The sequence below is a fragment of the Cuculus canorus genome, unplaced genomic scaffold (genome assembly GCF_017976375.1).
Source record: "Cuculus canorus isolate bCucCan1 unplaced genomic scaffold, bCucCan1.pri scaffold_78_arrow_ctg1, whole genome shotgun sequence".
Taxonomy (NCBI): domain Eukaryota; kingdom Metazoa; phylum Chordata; class Aves; order Cuculiformes; family Cuculidae; genus Cuculus; species Cuculus canorus.
Genome location: NW_026527851.1, coordinates 156,403 through 166,735, shown reverse-complemented (window position 1 = coordinate 166,735; position 10,333 = coordinate 156,403). Strand labels below are relative to the sequence as shown.

General features: G+C 46.5%; 1 pseudogene; it reads right to left on the bottom strand.

Annotated features, from left to right (window-relative positions):
* Positions 1 to 721: 721 nt before the first annotated feature.
* LOC128850794 (germinal-center associated nuclear protein-like) overlaps positions 722 to 10,333 on the bottom strand; it is a 13,363-nt pseudogene continuing 3,751 nt past the window's right edge.

Sequence of the window (10,333 nt, the reverse complement as noted above, 5' to 3'; positions counted from 1 at the left end):
CCAGGGAGGTTATTCTCACTCTGGACTCGGCACTGGTGAGACCGCACCTTGAGTACTGTGTTCAGTTCTGAACCCCTCACCACAAGAAGGATGTTGAGGCTCTGGAGCGTGTCCAGAGAAGAGCAACAAAGCTGGTGAGGGGGCTGGAGAACAAGTCTGACGAGGAGCAGCTGAGAGAGCTGGGGTTGTTTAGCCTGGAGAAGAGGAGGCTGAGGGGAGACCTTATTACTCTCTACAACTACCTGAAAGGAGGTTGTGGAGAGGAGGGAGCTGGGCTCTTCTCCCAAGTGACAGGGGACAGGACAAGAGGGAATGGCCTGAAGCTCCGCCAGGGGAGGTTCAGGTTGGATATCAGAAAAAAATTCTTCACAGTAAGAGTCATCGGGCACTGGAACAGCTCCCAGGGAGGGGGTCAAGTCGCCTTCCCTGGAGCTGTTTAAGGAACGGGTGGATGAAGTGCTTAGGGACGTGGTTTAAGGGAGTGTTAGGAATGGTTGGACTCGATGATCCAATGGGTCCTTTCCAACCTGGTGATTCTGTGATTTTTCGTGGCCTTCTCTGGACCGGCTCCAACAGCTCCCAGTCCAAGTTGATCGCATCCTGGACTAAGAGGTACAGCAATGAGGTCGCAGCACATTGTAAGCCATTAAAAATTTATTAGCTGCAAAACACATTTAACACAACCAAAAACAGTCTTGGGTTTTTCCCAGGAGCACTGGTGTCTCAGTTGCACTCAAATATTCACCATGTCAACCAGAGCAGAGAGGTGGAGCTCAGAGGCAGCTTCAGCCTCCTTGTTCGCTCTGAGGAGCTGCTGCAAGTGTTTCAGTCTGTCTGACAGCGTGGGGCTTGGCTCCTTCATCAGACGCTTGCAATCTTCTCGACTCACAGCCTGGACAGAAGGAAAAAAAGAGATAAGATTGAGAAGGAAGAAATACTCAGTAGCAACAAGAGACTTCTGATCTTACTAGCTGTTTCCTTGCTTTTGAGAAGGACTACAGAGGCCAGCACCCTCCACCTCTGACGAGAAACAGCAAAAGCAGCTGTCCTGCTATTTCTGTCCCAGCCTTCCTTTACCAAGGGGAAGGTGACCCGGAACAGCCATTCTCCAAGTCATGAGTGCAGCACCACAAGGGATCCCATTATGACTGCCAGCAGCCAAAAGCATTAAGACCTGCGAAGATCTCTTGCTCCAGATCTGCAGAAAGCATTCCCCTCCTTGGAAAGAAGTGATTTCCAAGGGGCAGTTTTTCAATTCTTTATTTCCCAAGTCAACTGAACGCCGCACACCAAACCTCGAAGGGTTTTGCAAGTGTAGCAGTTTGGCACCTGCACTCCTCACAGCTACAGTTAATTCTCCGTGCCACCTGCTCTCACCTCTTGAGATGACACAGGACTCTTCACCAAAGGACAGGTGACAGCTGGGTTAGAGACCAGAGACTGGGGGAGGTAGAGAGGAAGACCTATGAAAGCACCAAGGGGCTCCATGTCTTCGGCGAGACATTGGTGCAACTGTTCTTCAAACCTGGACAGAAAGATGAAGAGCACCAGTCAAATTGCAGCCTGGCTTTTCTCTTGTAACCAGTCGGTTAGCCAAGAGTTCGGGGTTCATAGGTGACTGCGAGAAGGATCTGTCTGACATACTCCGCTCCTATGACAAAAATCCATCCGAGGAAGTTGTGGTACAGAAAGCAGCCGCACAGACTGAAGGCACCAAAGATAAGAAACCCCTGGGCCAACCTTGGCTTTTGTTCTTCAGCTTTGCAATCTGTATTGCTTACAGGCACCCAACTGACATCCCAGAGGACTTTTACAGACATTTATGGTACTGCAGAACATATAGACTACTGTACAAACTGTACTGCTTTAGTATTGGTGCCTCGATTGACCACATACAGTTTCCAACCATTCCTCAAAGCTCCAAGTACTTCTACCACCCTGGATTGTCCCTGTGAGCTAGCAGGGAACTGCACCGCACTGACGTGCCTGATGAAACTGGAGATAGTCTAGGATGGTTCCTAGTAAAGCTAGACTTCAACTTCCATTACCTACAAGTTGGAAATTGTTTACAATCCTGGGCCAGAGCCACAGGGAAAGGATGCCGCTCTGGGAACTCACCTCCTGCTTTCTCTTCTCTCCATTTGCAACTGTGCCAACAGATGCGCTGGGAGAAGCTCCTTGTCCGAGGCTGTCTCTGTGAATTCACCTGCACTGGTAAGGCTCTTTTCTTGACCTGACAGCACGCTCACGTCATATCCATATCGACCTGACATCTTGGAGATGCTATAGGGTTTCTCTGAAGACTTGGGACGTTTTATCCTTGACCTGAGCAAGAAGGAAAAAAAACAAACAACCAAACAAAAACACCGAAATCAGTATGAGTGTGTTGTTCTTTCCCTTCTGGCTTAAAGTTTGGAAATAGCAGGGAGTAAGAATTGATCACCTGGAGATGTAATTCTCTTGTAGCTGAGTCAAACGTTCCACCAAAGGAACTTGTGCAGAGGACTTGAAAGGAATTACTCTGACAGCGGCTGGAATTCACCCCAAAAGAAAGGTACGTACCCAACATATCCTGCTACAAAACAGAGCAGCAGACAAGCTTCCAGGAGCGAGGGGAGACTGGCTTCACCCTGAACAAAACTAGAGATGTAAGCCAGACCGTTGAGATCTCAAATACTTTAATGCCACAGAGCTCTGAAGCATCCTCCCCCTCATCTCTGGCATTTCCTCTTAGCAGCAGGACTTTCCCGATGTCTTCCCACAAGCTGTGGAGAAAGCCTCCTTTGGAATTCAAAATGCTGCAAAATTAACACAATTGCTAAAGAGTAAATCCGCAAATCACCTAATCTGTCATTCACGTGTCAGGGTCCAGGCTGCAAAATAAAGTGAATGTTAAGGGAGGGGACACGAATAAACTAATTCCAAAGCCTCAGCACTCTTTTCTTTGGTAGACGTTAATGTCTCCATTCATAATGCTTGAAGAACCTCCAAAGCAATCAGTTTGAGAGCCAAGTGATGCTGCAGAAGTAAAATCTGCATACTCCCCTCTCTCTGCACACCCTTGTAGATCAGATGTGCACAAGCATGTTCTAGGAAGATGCCACACGCTGCTTTTCAGCCTGCTGTCGACACTGTGCTCGTGGCAGAGTTCCTGAGCAACCTCCTTGGAGCTCACTGAGCAGACGATGGCACAGTGGACAGCTGAATGCTACTCCCCCAGGCAGTGCCAGCACCTGTCTCACCTCTCATGGCCCTGCCGGATCTCCTCCTGTGTGCGCAGCCTGGCTTGTTCCCATGCAAAAGGGAGAGTGAAGTTCTTTAAATGCTCCTTGAAGAAATACACACAAATCTGACCATCGTCACTTACTGCTTCTGTAAATACAACCAAACCAAACGTTTGCTGTCAAAATTTTTTCCCCTTCTGATGAAAAACTTGGCCTTAAAAAGTCAACTCGAAGAAAAATTGTGTGCTCACTTTCAAGTAGCTTTAAGACATAACTTCCATATCAAAAGGAGCCTTCTTGGGCTGCTTTAGTGTTCGACAAATACTAGATTACTGGTGAAAGTTGGAAAACCCTGCTTTGTCTTCAGTTTAAAAATTCTAGTGCGTCCAAACTCAGTGGGTTTAGCACTAAAAGAGATTGCCTACACTTAAGCCACACAGGGCACCAAAAGAACCCTACGCAGTTGAAAGGCAAAAGAATCCAAGACATACTTCGTTAATCCATGGAAGTGCTCGTTAACAGTGGCAGCTTGCGATCTCAGCTGACCGGTGCTTACGAGGCTTCTGAGGGACCAATTGTCAGCTTTGGGTTGAATGTAAACTCTCTTCTGTTGGGAGAGGAGGGCTGAAAGACACTGACCATATCCCTCTTCTTCCACGCAGGGACGTGGAATTTTCCAGCACAAGATCAGGCCAAGTCATAAGCCACACTAAATATACGCTCTGAAGAGCGGAGATGTGCAGTAAAGCACAGTGTCATTCCGCAGCGTGAATGAGAGGACCAAGAGCAGAATTCCCTCCCTGTTATGTATCACTAACTGCCACATACAAAGGCACACCTGTCAAATCTTAAATACAGCTGCACAAGAAGCATCATCCATGCTGTGGAAGGACATGCGATACCTGGAGCAATCGGCAGTTCGGGTGGTTTCCAGTCTCTCAGTTTATGATCAATGCAGGCTGCCAAGATAGCATCCCAAGGGATGTCATCAACAGAAGGTCCATCTTCATCAGAGTTCCCACATGTGTTGTTCTCCCACTTCTGGTAGGTTTTGCTCAGCAGATTCTCCACTTGAGACAGGATCAGTGGTCGAGTGCTGGACGAACTAGCAATCTGAGACGCATACTGGAGAATCATGTGGCAAACAGGACGCCAAGGAGCTACGGATTAAAACCAAATCAAATTGAAAGAGTTTGTGACAGAGCCAAACCACCCACCTTACAGCCAGACAGTTCAACACAGTGCAGAGCACGTACCACCTAACGGAGGCAGATCTAGGTACGGGATCTGGAAGAACAGCACAGCCTTTTTCAGCCAGGCCAGATGATCAGGCATGTTCCAGTGCAGGTGAGGCAACAGCTTGTTACCCCCAGGCTCTGAAAACTCCGTAATAGGCCAGGACAAGTCACAAAGATGCTCCGAGGATGCCACATCAGAAAGAAACTGCAGCACACTGTTGTACAGCTCAATGATGACCCCAGGCTCCTGAGACGGCAAGCCAGCTGAACGCCTCTCTTTCCAGTCATGGTAGAAGCGCTTGCCAAATTCACATGCAATCCCATCCTCGACATACTCCTGAAGGGTCTGACTGCAGAGCTCAAGGCAATTAGGGTACTGGGAAACCAGCCAGCCAACAGCCTTGGAGATCTGTGACACAAAACAGAGGTGGTTCAAACTGCTCTGCAGTGATCAGGACACTAAATATTCAACAGTGCAACCCTAAGTTTGACTTAACACTATTCAAAATACTAGGCAGCAAAATCAACTATCATCAACCCAACATTTGCAACAATAATCCTCCAGTCAGATGGTCTGAGTGATCTCACAGAAGCCAGAAGAGCTACAAAAGCTCTCTGCCTTTCAGGACAAGGAGTTGAAGGGTACAAAAGACTTCCTCATCACTAGCACTTGTCTGTTAACGCAGCAACTGTACCCCTGCCTGTCAACACAGGCAGCACAAACAAGAACAGATTCACCACATTTTGGTCTCAGTACAGTTTTCAGTGTTACTCAGAAGCAATTATCTTTTATGTAGCAAATGCTGCTGGTCTCTAGTCGTTTACACTAGAGAGCAGTCACAAAGAATAGAAAAGTCACAAATATTTCATTTCAGAATATTTCTAGCCACTATTAACAAGCACGTATCAGACTCCAACAAATTCAGGTGTGTGAAAAAGCTGGCAAAGAGGGCTTTCTGAACAAAAACTACAATCACAGAAAAATATCCCATTACACAATACTCAGATGCAATTTAAGCTACTAAGAACATCACAATAATTCCTTATAAGACATGATAAATTAAGACAGGTTAATGATAAACCAGTCAAGTAACTCTTAAAAATTCAAAGTTGCTGTTCTTACCCTTCTCGTGCCCTGTAAGTCATTGATAGAACCTGGAAGCTCAACAATGGTGTAGTCTGAAATAAGCTGGGCTGAAATCAAGTCCTGCAGCATTAAACCTTAAAAACAAGAAAATCCACCATATACTCACTTGTTCTTTCTCCTGGTGTATCTCCTACTCTGACCTAGTCTCACACTCCGCATTACATTCACAGCGTCACTTCTCTCCTCCACCCTTTCCCACAGACACTCAGGATCAAATACCGTGTGCAAAGGAAAATTGGAAGCCAAAACAAAGTTCGTTTCGTTCCCTATTGATCAGTTCTTAAGGCCTTGGGATTTCTAGCAAAGCTTTGAAAAGCACTGTGCCTCACAGCCTCTCTCTTTACCTGATGCCGTATTTGAGAGACACAACAGTTCTACGGGGGCAGCCCTGAGCACTCACTCCCATTGTTTCCTCAAGGCACAGAAATAATTACATACCTTCCTCTACTTCTTTCTCTGTGGCCTCTTCCTGACCAGGGACAAGGACCACCAGGGGAACTGACGGATGGAAAGGTTTGGCCTGAAGCAACTGTTTCAACCGCAGTAAAGCTGAAAGCCAATAAGCATCATCTTCTGCAACATCTTCACTCCTCACTCGAGGAGGAAGGACAAGGATGAGACCACTGGTTCCAAGCAAGTCTTCCTGCATTTCAGCTGTATCGAGCTCACAGTCAGACAGCGCACCCTGTGCCACCTATGCAAGTAACAAAAGACACAAGTTATGTAACTAAAGCTAAACTTCTAGGCATTTACTCCGTCGACTGGGAACAAATTCCATCTTTTTTCAGACACTTTCAAAATCACAAAATTGTTCTCACCTACCTTTATACAGACACCAACTTTAATGCTTCTGCTCCCGTGCATGCCAGGAGAATTAAACAGCGTCAGCGTTTGAATTCTACCTTCCGTATGCAACGTGTTTTTTCTCCAGTTTTTGTCTCCCATAAATTTGACTTTCAACCAATCCACCAGTACCCTAGTAAACAAGAAAAGTGGGCTTTTGAGGTACTGAGTTTCTTAATTAAATCTATAATAATCCCAACCTCCACATTGCTTGGATTTGCCTAAATAGCTATTAAATGTCTCCACACTGTTACATATCTCAAGGTTTTCTATTTTCAGTATGAGAAAAAGTAATTCAATGAACAACTTTAGAAGACAGAGACAGCTCAATTACAGCTGTATTCTTTGCAGTGCTCTGGAGGAAAACAAACCCTGGAAATTTGACATGATGGGGGGGAGGGGGAAATACCACAGGACAGGGACCATATACTCCCACTCCTTTCTGAGTACCCTGCTCGAGAAAGGGATCCAGCAATAAACTCTTACCTGCTGTGATCATCCTTGGCATATTCCTCATCACTTGGCAAAACCAACAGAACCTTCCAAAATACCTGTTCTTGTTCAACTGGAATATGTTCAGCGATTAACGAGACAAGATCCAGGGGAGTCCAAGCTAAATCACTTAAAGAAAGACAGAAGCTGGTGAAAAGACGCCCCAGTGCTAATTCCCATGAGGTCAATATTTTACTTGCTTCGAACCAGCTACGATACTATCATTAGTTACCGCCCAGTTCAAACAGTCCCAACTCAGAGCTAATTTTTTACATTTGTTGTCCATCTATTTTGCCATAGAACAGATGCCTTCCAGAATTGCAGATGTTTAATCTGTTACCCGAGTCTCACCCCGGGGACTGTGGGACCCTGTACGCATCACTTTACTTCCACACTGCTCCAACACACACACAGGCCACTGGAGTGCATGAGAAGGCAGACCTCCAGATGCACTTTAAACGCCTGGATCAAACTCTCTGTACCACAAGCCAGGCCAGTAACAGCTCATTCACTCTTCTCCTCCTCCTCTACTCTCGTGCCCAGGCACCAACTCACCTAGGCACAAAAAAAAAAAAAAAAAAAAAAGTCCAATGGCCTAACATTTTCATGATTTTATATTCCAGTTTCCCTTACCTGGAAAATACCTCCAGAAGCAAGGCTGCAATTGGACACTCGAGTACGATTTGCCTTTCCTCACTGACATTTTCAAGATCTCTGGCATTTCTGCTACAACTTGCTTAGAATGAAAAACAAGGACCAAATGCCAACGTACCTTAACAATTGCTGGTAGAAGTGCTGAACTTTCATTTCATGCGCTGTCTTGTCTCTCAGCAAATTCAATCTGGAAACAAAAGATTCTTGGTTGTATTTCTTCATCTAAAACAGCTACTTTAACCACATTTAAGAAACGCTCACTAGAAACTGCTGCTGTTACTTTAGAAAGCTGCTGACGCTTTAGAAAGCTGCTGTTAATGGAAGAAGAGTTTCTTTAGGTTTGCAGTCTTTGTCGTGGCATTTGTACAGGGAAGGTCTTTTTGAGGGTACTTCGGAACACTTTTCCAACAGCATTAACGTTCACAATAGAAGAAGAGGGCTACTCTGCAACTTGCCCCCCCCCAAACTCACACAGAATGCCAACTGCTGTCACTGTAAGTATCCTTACCTTGTGCAAGAGATCCCCAGCTTTCCTCCATGCCCCAGGTCTACCATTCCCTTGCACAAGTTCTCCCTGGATATAGGCCACTCTGCACTAGGGGACAGTGCTTTCAGGCTATTTTTCAGATCCACGCAGCGGGGAGCAGCAGGAAATGCCCTCATTTGACGTTTCAGCTTTCTCCGAGCTGCCACAGCCTCCCTCCACCTTGGGAAGAGAACAGATAAATGGGTCACATTAATAAACTCTTCTGCAGAACAAACAGGTTTTCTCCCTTTGCTCTTCAGACTAGATTGGGCTCTCAAGGCCCCACGAGTCAGTCTGCCCAGGGCTGGGTGTGAGGGGCGCCTTGCGGGCTCAGCCTCTATTTCTGCACACGGCCACAAACTCACAGCTCCAACAGAGCAGACACAGGGTGAGACGAGACCTGCCAGCTGTACCCAGGCAGCCTCCACACAGAACAGCCTTCTGCCCCAGTCGAAAACAAACAATGCAGACAAAACGGAGCAGCATTCTGCTTAGCAGGATGCATTGGCATCAGTGGCCTGGCAGATCACACGAGGGAAGCAGGATTGCTCCTCTTCCATCTCACCCCTTCTCAGCTGTGCCACGCCTTGTCCCGTGCTCCCCAGGCAAAAGTTCAAGCAGTTTTCTTTCCCTGTTTCCAGCGTGTTTACTCCTGGCACACAGAGCTTCTTACAACGATCCCTTACAAAGCTTCTTCAAGATTTCAAGCCCTTGCTGCCAATCTTTTTGCAACACCAATTGCACTAAGAAAGCCATGTCTCTTTCTTGCTCTGTTTTTAAAGAACATTTCAAACGGCAAATTCACCCACAAGGAGAGAATATATAATTACGGCTTTAGCACTAGGTGTTTGCATATTTTTCTACGACCAAACAATTCAAAACGGGTGGCAACCAGCAGTGTTACAACACAAAAATGTCAATTTATCAATTAAAATTCTTTTACTGTGTTTCCTCTGGTATTTTCAGGCTGCAAAAATATTTCTGCATCATTCAGTTAGCTTGATGCTGCACGTACACTTCTTTGGGCTCCTCCTTGGTCTCTGCTATTGCACTGAAAGCTATCTACACACGTCTTGAAGAGACATATAAACTTAATTTTAAGACAGAAAGAACTCTGCTAGGTAAGGTGCCCCACACCAAACAGACTGGCCTGCTGCTTGTCCTTGTCCTAGTGGTGAGAAACGTCATCTGAATGCACCACCATCTGGCTGCACTCGGAGAAACGGATCTCTGCCTTGGAGCGCTACAACAGCCGCTGAACACTTAGCACACATCCAGAAAAACAAGTGTCCAACAGAAAGACTACCAGGAGAAATTCTCACGAGTTTGAAAAAACGGAACTGTTGGAATGGGTCCAGAGAAAGGCTGTGAAGATGATCTGACGGCTGAAGTGCCACTGCACAGGCTGAGAGAGCTGGGGTTGTTCAGCCTGGAGAAGGCTCCAGGGAGACCTCGGAGCAGCCTTCCAGTACCTGAAGGGGGCCTACAAGAAAGCTGGGGAGGTACTTTTTACAGGGGCATGGAGTGATAGAACAAGGTGGAATGGCTTTAAATCAGAGGGGGAAAGATTTAGATTAGACGTTCAGAAGAAATTCTTCACAATGAGGGTGGTGAGGCACTGGCACAGGTTGCCCAGGGAAGCTGTGGATGCCCCATCCCTGGAGGTGTTCAAGGCCAGGTTGGATGGGTCTTTGAGCACCTTGATCCAGCAGGAGATGTCCCCTGCCCATGGCAGGCGGGTTTGGAACCGTATGATCTTTAAGGTCCCTTCCAACCCAAACCATTCATGATTCTATGGTTTCCCAATAGAATGAACTGAACTCTCCTATCGAGCACCTTATGTGACTCTGCTGAGATGCGCTCCCCTCCCCACATGTGGCTGAGTCCTTACTAGAGGCTGGTGATAAGACTGTCCCCTTCTAGGGAAGACAAGACACAAACAGAAAGAACATAACCAAACGGCTGTAGATCAAACTATTAATCACTCCTTGTCAGCACTCCCAAGAAAAGCAGTTGTGCCCACAAGGCAGCAACTCACCGTTGCAAGTACTTGTAGAAACACTGGAGCTCCTGAAGGGTTCCTTAGCAATCTGGAAAATCTCATCCTCCAAAAGAGGTCCATGACGTGACCACTGACTTCTTCTGAACAGCGGGCAATACGAGCTTGTCGGTCTCTTTCTAAGGCATACCTAGTTCCAAATGAAACAAA